The sequence below is a fragment of the Pelophylax lessonae genome, assembly GCF_965119305.1.
Source record: "Pelophylax lessonae genome assembly, chromosome: 4".
NCBI lineage: Eukaryota > Metazoa > Chordata > Amphibia > Anura > Ranidae > Pelophylax > Pelophylax lessonae.
The window spans coordinates 595,865-605,307 of record NC_138771.1 but is presented as its reverse complement, the minus strand read 5'-3'; the positions used below and the strand labels follow the sequence as shown (position 1 = coordinate 605,307).

The 9,443-nt window shown below is 45.4% G+C and overlaps 1 long non-coding RNA gene across 1 annotated transcript in view; it reads right to left on the bottom strand.

Moving 5' to 3' along the window:
• The window catches only part of LOC309554306, a 23,817-nt gene extending 14,856 nt beyond the window's left edge, over positions 1 to 8,961 (bottom strand). The window contains exon 1 of the long non-coding RNA XR_014225226.1: positions 8,911 to 8,961. This is a non-coding gene — a long non-coding RNA (uncharacterized lncRNA). The remainder of the gene's footprint in view (positions 1 to 8,910) is intronic.
• Between the last annotated feature and the right edge of the window lie 482 nt (positions 8,962 to 9,443).

Here is a 9,443-nt window from a genome sequence, read left to right as displayed (position 1 = left end):
ATACTGTACATGGACAGACTTCTCCCCCTATACTGTACCATGGACAGACTCTCCCTCCCTACAGTACATGGACAGACTTCTCCCCTATACTGTACATGGACAGACTTCTCCTCTATACTGTACATGGACAGACTTCTCCCCCTATCTGTACATGGACAGACTTCTCCCCCTATACTGTACATGGACAGACTTCTCCTCCTATACTGTACATGGACAGACTTCTCCCCCCTATACTGTACATGGACAGACTTCTCCCCCTATACTGTACATGGACAGACTTCTCCTCCTATACTGTACATGGACAGACTTCTCCTCCTATACTGTACATGGACAGACTTCTCCTCCTATACTGTACATGGGACAGACTTCTCCCCCTATACTGTACATGGACAGACTTCTCCCCCTATACTGTACATGGACAGACTTCTCCCCCTATACTGTACATGGACAGACTTCTCCCCTATACTGTACATGGACAGACTTCTCCTCCTATACTGTACATGGACAGACTTCTTCTCCCTATACTGTACATGGACAGACTTCTCCTCCTATACTGTACATGGACAGACTTTTCCCCCTATACTGTACATGGACAGACTTCTCCTCCTATACTGTACATGGACAGACTTCTCATCCTATACTGTACATGGACAGACTTCTCCTCCTATACTGTACATGGACAGACTTCTCCTCCTATACTGTACATGGACAGACTTTTCCACCTATACTGTACATGGACAGACTTCTCCTCCTATACTGTACATGGACAGACTTCTCCCCTATACTGTACATGGACAGACTTCTCATCCTATACTGTACATGGACCAGACTTCTCCTCCTATACTGTACATGGACAGACTTCTCCTCCTATACTGTACATGGACAGACTTCTCCTATACTGTACATGGACAGACTTCTCCTCCTATACTGTACATGGACAGACTTCTCCCCCTATACTGTACATGGACAGACTTCTCATCCTATACTGTACATGGACAGACTTCTCCTCCTATACTGTACATGGACAGACTTCTCCTCCTATACTGTACATGGACAGACTTCTCCTATACTGTACATGGACAGACTTCTCATCCTATACTGTACATGGACAGACTTCTCCTCCTATACTGTACATGGACAGACTTCTCCTCCTATACTGTACATGGACAGACTTCTCCTCCTATACTGTACATGGACAGACTTTTCCCCCTATACTGTACATGGACAGACTTCTCCTCCTATACTGTACATGGACAGACTTCTCCTATACTGTACATGGACAGACTTCTCCTCCTATACTGTACATGGACAGACTTCTCCCCCTATACTGTACATGGACAGACTTCTCCTTCTATACTGTACATGGACAGACTTCTCCTCCTATACTGTACATGGAAAGACTTCTCCCCCTATACTGTACATGGACAGACTTCTCCCCCTATACTGTACATGGACAGACTTCTCCTATACTGTACATGGACAGACTTCTCCCCTATACTGTACATGGACAGACTTCTCCTCCTATACTGTACATGGACAGACTTCTCCTATACTGTACATGGACAGACTTCTCCTCCTATACTGTACATGGAAAGACTTCTCCCCTATACTGTACATGGACAGACTTCTCCCCCTATACTGTACATGGACAGACTTCTCCTATACTGTACATGGACAGACTTCTCCCCCTATACTGTACATGGACAGACTTCTCCTCCTATACTGTACATGGACAGACTTCTCCTATACTGTACATGGACAGACTTCTCCTCCTATACTGTACATGGACAGACTTCTTCTCCTATACTGTACATGGACAGACTTCTCCCCTATACTGTACATGGACAGACTTCTCCCCCTATACTCTACATGGACAGACTTCTCTATACTGTACATGGACAGACTTCTCCCCCTATACTGTACATGGACAGACTTCTCCTCCTATACTGTACATGGACAGACTTCTCCCCCTATACTGTACATGGACAGACTTCTCCTCCTATACTGTACATGGACAGACTTCTCCTCCCTATACTGTACATGGACAGACTTCTCCCCCTATACTGTACATGGACAGACTTCTCCTCCTATACTGTACATGGACAGACTTCTCCTATACTCTAACATGGACAGACTTCTCCCCTATACTGTACATGGACAGACTTCTCCTCCTATACTGTACATGGACAGACTTCTCCTATACTGTACATGGACAGACTTCTCCCCTATACTGTACATGGACAGACTTCTCCCCCTATACTGTACATGGACAGACTTCTCCTATACTGTACATGGACAGACTTCTCCTCCTATACTGTACATGGACAGACTTCTTCTCCTATACTGTACATGGACAGACTTCTCCTTCTATACTGTACATGGACAGACTTCTCCTCCTATACTGTACATGGAAAGACTTCTCCCCCTATACTGTACATGGACAGACTTCTCCCCCTATACTGTACATGGACAGACTTCTCATCCTATACTGTACATGGACAGACTTTTCCCCCTATACTGTACATGGACAGACTTCTCCTCCTATACTGTACATGGACAGACTTCTCCTATACTGTACATGGACAGACTTCTCCCCCTATACTGTACATGGACAGACTTCTCCTCCTATACTGTACATGTACAGACTTCTCCTCCTATACTGTACATGGACAGACTTCTCCCCCTATACTGTACATGGACAGACTTCTCCCCCTATACTGTACATGGACAGACTTCTCCCCCTATACTGTACATGGACAGACTTCTCCTATACTGTACATGGACAGACTTCTCCCCCTATACTGTACATGGACAGACTTCTCCTCCTATACTGTACATGGACAGACTTCTCCTCCTATACTGTACATGGACAGACTTCTCCTCCTATACTGTACATGGACAGACTTCTCCCCCTATACTGTACATGGACAGACTTCTCCTCCTATACTGTACATGGACAGACTTCTCCCCCTATACTGTACATGGACAGACTTTTCCCCCTATACTGTACATGGACAGACTTCTCCTCCTATACTGTACATGGACAGACTTTTCCCCCTATACTGTACATGGACAGACTTTTCCCCCTATACTGTACATGGACAGACTTCTCCTCCTATACTGTACATGGACAGACTTCTCCTCCTATACTGTACATGGACAGACTTCTCCTCCTATACTGTACATGGACAGACTTTTCCCCCTATACTGTACATGGACAGACTTCTCCTCCTATACTGTACATGGACAGACTTCTCCCCCTATACTGTACATGGACAGACTTCTCCCTCCTATACTGTACATGGACAGACTTCTCCCCTATACTGTACATGGACAGACTTCTCCCCCTATACTGTACATGGACAGACTTCTCCCCCTATACTGTACATGGACAGACTTCTCCTATACTGTACATGGACAGACTTCTCCCCCTATACTGTACATGGACAGACTTCTCCTCCTATACTGTACATGGACAGACTTCTCCTCCTATACTGTACATGGACAGACTTCTCCTCCTATACTGTACATGGACAGACTTCTCCTCCTATACTGTACATGGACAGACTTCTCCCCTATACTGTACATGGACAGACTTCTCCTCCTATACTGTACATGGACAGACTTCTCCTCCTATACTGTACATGGACAGACTTCTCCCCCTATACTGTACATGGACAGACTTCTCCTATACTGTACATGGACAGACTTCTCCTCCTATACTGTACATGGACAGACTTCTCCCCCTATACTGTACATGGACAGACTTCTCCCCCTATACTGTACATGGACAGACTTTTCCCCCTATACTGTACATGGACAGACTTCTCCTCCTATACTGTACATGGACAGACTTCTCCTATACTGTACATGGACAGACTTCTCCCTATACTGTACATGGAAAGACTTCTCCCCCTATACTGTACATGGACAGACTTCTCCCCCTATACTGTACATGGACAGACTTTTCCCCCTATACTGTACATGGACAGACTTCTCCTCCTATACTGTACATGGACAGACTTCTCCTATACTGTACATGGACAGACTTCTCCCCCTATACTGTACATGGACAGACTTCTCCCCCTATACTGTACATGGACAGACTTCTCCTATACTGTACATGGACAGACTTCTCCCCCTATACTGTACATGGACAGACTTCTCCCCCTATACTGTACATGGACAGACTTCTCCTATACTGTACATGGACAGACTTCTCCCCCTATACTGTACATGGACAGACTTCTCCCCCTATACTGTACATGGACAGACTTCTATACTGTACATGGACAGACTTCTCCTCCTATACTGTACATGGACAGACTTCTCCCTATACTGTACATGGACAGACTTCTCCCCCTATACTGTACATGGACAGACTTCTCCTCCTATACTGTACATGGACAGACTTCTCCCCCTATACTGTACATGGACAGACTTCTCCCCCTATACTGTACATGGACAGACTTCTCCTCCTATACTGTACATGGACAGACTTCTCCTCCTATACTGTACATGGACAGACTTCTCCCCCTATACTGTACATGGACAGACTTCTCCTCCTATACTGTACATGGACAGACTTCTCCTCCTATACTGTACATGGACAGACTTCTCCCCCTATACTGTACATGGACAGACTTCTCCTCCTATACTGTACATGGACAGACTTCTCCCCCTATACTGTACATGGACAGACTTTTCCCCCTATACTGTACATGGACAGACTTCTCCTCCTATACTGTACATGGACAGACTTCTCCCCCTATACTGTACATGGACAGACTTTTCCCCCTATACTGTACATGGACAGACTTCTCCTCCTATACTGTACATGGAAAGACTTCTCCCCCTATACTGTACATGGACAGACTTCTCCCCCTATACTGTACATGGACAGACTTTCCCCCCTATACTGTACATGGACAGACTTCTCCTCCTATACTGTACATGGACAGACTTCTCCTATACTGTACATGGACAGACTTCTTCTCCTATACTGTACATGGACAGACTTCTCCCCCTATACTGTACATGGACAGACTTCTCCCCCTATACTGTACATGGACAGACTTCTCCTCCTATACTGTACATGGACAGACTTCTCCTCCTATACTGTACATGGAAAGACTTCTCCCCCTATACTGTACATGGACAGACTTCTCCCCCTATACTGTACATGGACAGACTTCTCCTATACTGTACATGGACAGACTTTTCCCCCTATACTGTACATGGACAGACTTCTCATCCTATACTGTACATGGACAGACTTCTCCTATACTGTACATGGACAGACTTTTCCCCCTATACTGTACATGGACAGACTTCTCATCCTATACTGTACATGGACAGACTTCTCCTATACTGTACATGGACAGACTTCTCCTCCTATACTGTACATGGACAGACTTCTCCCCCTATACTGTACATGGACAGACTTTTCCCCCTATACTGTACATGGACAGACTTCTCATCCTATACTGTACATGGACAGACTTCTCCTATACTGTACATGGACAGACTTCTCCCCCTATACTGTACATGGACAGACTTTTCCCCCTATACTGTACATGGACAGACTTCTCATCCTATACTGTACATGGACAGACTTCTCCTATACTGTACATGGACAGACTTCTCCTCCTATACTGTACATGGACAGACTTCTCCCCCTATACTGTACATGGACAGACTTCTCCCCCTATACTGTACATGGACAGACTTCTCCCCCTATACTGTACATGGACAGACTTCTCATCCTATACTGTACATGGACAGACTTCTCCTATACTGTACATGGACAGACTTCTCCCCCTATACTGTACATGGACAGACTTCTCCCCCTATACTGTACATGGACAGACTTCTCCTATACTGTACATGGACAGACTTCTCCCCCTATACTGTACATGGACAGACTTCTCCCCCTATACTGTACATGGACAGACTTCTATACTGTACATGGACAGACTTCTCCTCCTATACTGTACATGGACAGACTTCTCCTCCTATACTGTACATGGACAGACTTCTCCTCCTATATTGTACATGGACAGACTTCTCCTCCTATACTGTACATGGACAGACTTCTCCTATACTGTACATGGACAGACTTCTCCTATACTGTACATGGACAGACTTCTCCCCCTATACTGTACATGGACAGACTTCTCCCCCTATACTGTACATGGACAGACTTCTCCCCCTATACTGTACATGGACAGACTTCTCCTATACTGTACATGGACAGACTTCTCCCCCTATACTGTACATGGACAGACTTCTATACTGTACATGGACAGACTTCTCCTCCTATACTGTACATGGACAGACTTCTCCCCCTATACTGTACATGGACAGACTTCTCCCCCTATACTGTACATGGACAGACTTCTCCTCCTATACTGTACATGGACAGACTTCTCCTCCTATACTGTACATGGACAGACTTCTCCTCCTATACTGTACATGGACAGACTTCTCCCCCTATACTGTACATGGACAGACTTCTCCTCCTATACTGTACATGGACAGACTTCTCCCCCTATACTGTACATGGACAGACTTCTCCCCCTATACTGTACATGGACAGACTTCTCCTCCTATACTGTACATGGACAGACTTCTCCTCCTATACTGTACATGGACAGACTTCTCCCCCTATACTGTACATGGACAGACTTCTCCTCCTATACTGTACATGGACAGACTTCTCCTCCTATACTGTACATGGACAGACTTCTCCCCCTATACTGTACATGGACAGACTTTTCCCCCTATACTGTACATGGACAGACTTCTCCTCCTATACTGTACATGGAAAGACTTCTCCCCCTATACTGTACATGGACAGACTTCTCCCCCTATACTGTACATGGACAGACTTTTCCCCCTATACTGTACATGGACAGACTTCTCCTCCTATACTGTACATGGACAGACTTCTCCTATACTGTACATGGACAGACTTCTTCTCCTATACTGTACATGGACAGACTTCTCCCCCTATACTGTACATGGACAGACTTCTCCTATACTGTACATGGACAGACTTCTCCTCCTATACTGTACATGGACAGACTTCTCCTATACTGTACATGGACAGACTTCTCCTCCTATACTGTACATGGACAGACTTCTCCTCCTATACTGTACATGGACAGACTTCTCCCCCTATACTGTACATGGACAGACTTTTCCCCCTATACTGTACATGGACAGACTTCTCATCCTATACTGTACATGGACAGACTTCTCCTATACTGTACATGGACAGACTTCTCCCCCTATACTGTACATGGACAGACTTTTCCCCCTATACTGTACATGGACAGACTTCTCATCCTATACTGTACATGGACAGACTTCTCCTATACTGTACATGGACAGACTTCTCCTCCTATACTGTACATGGACAGACTTCTCCCCCTATACTGTACATGGACAGACTTCTCCTATACTGTACATGGACAGACTTCTCCTCCTATACTGTACATGGACAGACTTCTCCTATACTGTACATGGACAGACTTCTCATCCTATACTGTACATGGACAGACTTCTCCTCCTATACTGTACATGGACAGACTTCTCCCCCTATACTGTACATGGACAGACTTCTCCTCCTATACTGTACATGGACAGACTTCTCCCCCTATACTGTACATGGACAGACTTCTCCCCCTATACTGTACATGGACAGACTTCTCCTCCTATACTGTACATGGACAGACTTCTCCCTCTATACTGTACATGGACAGACTTCTCCTATACTGTACATGGACAGACTTCTCCCCCTATACTGTACATGGACAGACTTCTCCCCCTATACTGTACATGGACAGACTTCTCCCCCTATACTGTACATGGACAGACTTCTCCCCCTATACTGTACATGGACAGACTTCTCCCCCTATACTGTACATGGACAGACTTCTCCTCCTATACTGTACATGGACAGACTTCTCCTCCTATACTGTACATGGACAGACTTCTCCCCCTATACTGTACATGGACAGACTTCTCCTCCTATACTGTACATGGACAGACTTCTCCCCCTATACTGTACATGGACAGACTTCTCCTATACTGTACATGGACAGACTTCTCCTCCTATACTGTACATGGACAGACTTCTCCTATACTGTACATGGACAGACTTCTCATCCTATACTGTACATGGACAGACTTCTCCTCCTATACTGTACATGGACAGACTTCTCCCCCTATACTGTACATGGACAGACTTCTCCTCCTATACTGTACATGGACAGACTTCTCCCCCTATACTGTACATGGACAGACTTCTCCCCCTATACTGTACATGGACAGACTTCTCCTCCTATACTGTACATGGACAGACTTCTCCCCCTATACTGTACATGGACAGACTTCTCCCCCTATACTGTACATGGACAGACTTCTCCCCCTATACTGTACATGGACAGACTTCTCCTATACTGTACATGGACAGACTTCTCCTCCTATACTGTACATGGACAGACTTCTCCCCCTATACTGTACATGGACAGACTTCTCCCCCTATACTGTACATGGACAGACTTCTTCTCCTATACTGTACATGGACAGACTTCTCCTCCTATACTGTACATGGACAGACTTCTTCTCCTATACTGTACATGGACAGACTTCTCCCCCTATACTGTACATGGACAGACTTCTCCTCCTATACTGTACATGGACAGACTTCTCCTCCTATACTGTACATGGACAGACTTCTCCTATACTGTACATGGACAGACTTCTCCTATACTGTACATGGACAGACTTCTCCCCCTATACTGTACATGGACAGACTTCTCATCCTATACTGTACATGGACAGACTTCTCCTCCTATACTGTACATGGACAGACTTCTCATCCTATACTGTACATGGACAGACTTCTCCTCCTATACTGTACATGGACAGACTTCTCACTAAGACAACATTTCTCTATTATAAATCCTTTTTTTTATTGGTTTTATGTAATATTCTAATTTTTTGAGATGGTAAATTTTGGGGTGTCACTCGCTGGAAGCCGTAATCATCAAATGTGTGAAATCTCTCACTCTGTGTGTAACATCTATAGAAAATATAGGAGGTTATCTTTCTGAACTGAATCTCTGAAATAAATGAACTTTTTGATGATATTCTAATTTTAGGAGATGCTCCTGTATACACCCCTCCCCCCTCCTCCTGTATATACCCCTCCCCCTCCTCCTGTATATACCCCTCCCCCCTCCTCCTGTATATACCCCCCCCCCCGTCCTCCTGTATACACCCCTCCCCCCTCCTCCTGTATATACCCCCCCCCCCCGTCCTCCTGTATACACCCCTCCCCCCCTCCTGTATACACCCCTCCTCCTGTATACCCCCCCTGTCCCCCCTCCTGTATACACACGGGGTTTTTGTCATCGAAGGTTGTGTAATTCCAC